Source organism: Penaeus monodon, chromosome 28 (genome assembly GCF_015228065.2).
Source record: "Penaeus monodon isolate SGIC_2016 chromosome 28, NSTDA_Pmon_1, whole genome shotgun sequence".
Taxonomy (NCBI): domain Eukaryota; kingdom Metazoa; phylum Arthropoda; class Malacostraca; order Decapoda; family Penaeidae; genus Penaeus; species Penaeus monodon.
This window is the reverse complement of record NC_051413.1, coordinates 6896533-6896732: the sequence shown is the minus strand read 5'-3', so window position 1 is coordinate 6896732 and position 200 is coordinate 6896533. Positions and strand designations below refer to the sequence as shown.

The 200-nt window shown below is 37.5% G+C and overlaps 1 protein-coding gene across 1 annotated transcript in view; it reads left to right on the top strand.

Annotated features, from left to right (window-relative positions):
* LOC119591029 (protein scribble homolog) overlaps positions 1–200 on the top strand; it is a gene marked incomplete at its 5' end in the record, with an annotated part of 112139 nt that overhangs the window by 101216 nt on the left and 10723 nt on the right.

Below are 200 nucleotides of genomic sequence, written 5' to 3'. Positions count from 1 at the left end.
TAAGGACTGTATTCAGGCAGAGCGGTTGCACGTGCCGTATTTAATTATTTGGACAGATAAGAGGTCAGAACAAAATAGCCAAAGCTATTTGCATGTTACAATTATTGGGGTGAAATAAATTATTATCTATATTAACCCCTTGGATTCAAAATATGGACATTAGGCTTATGTGAGCTGGGTTGCTCAGCTTGTAGTTTGGA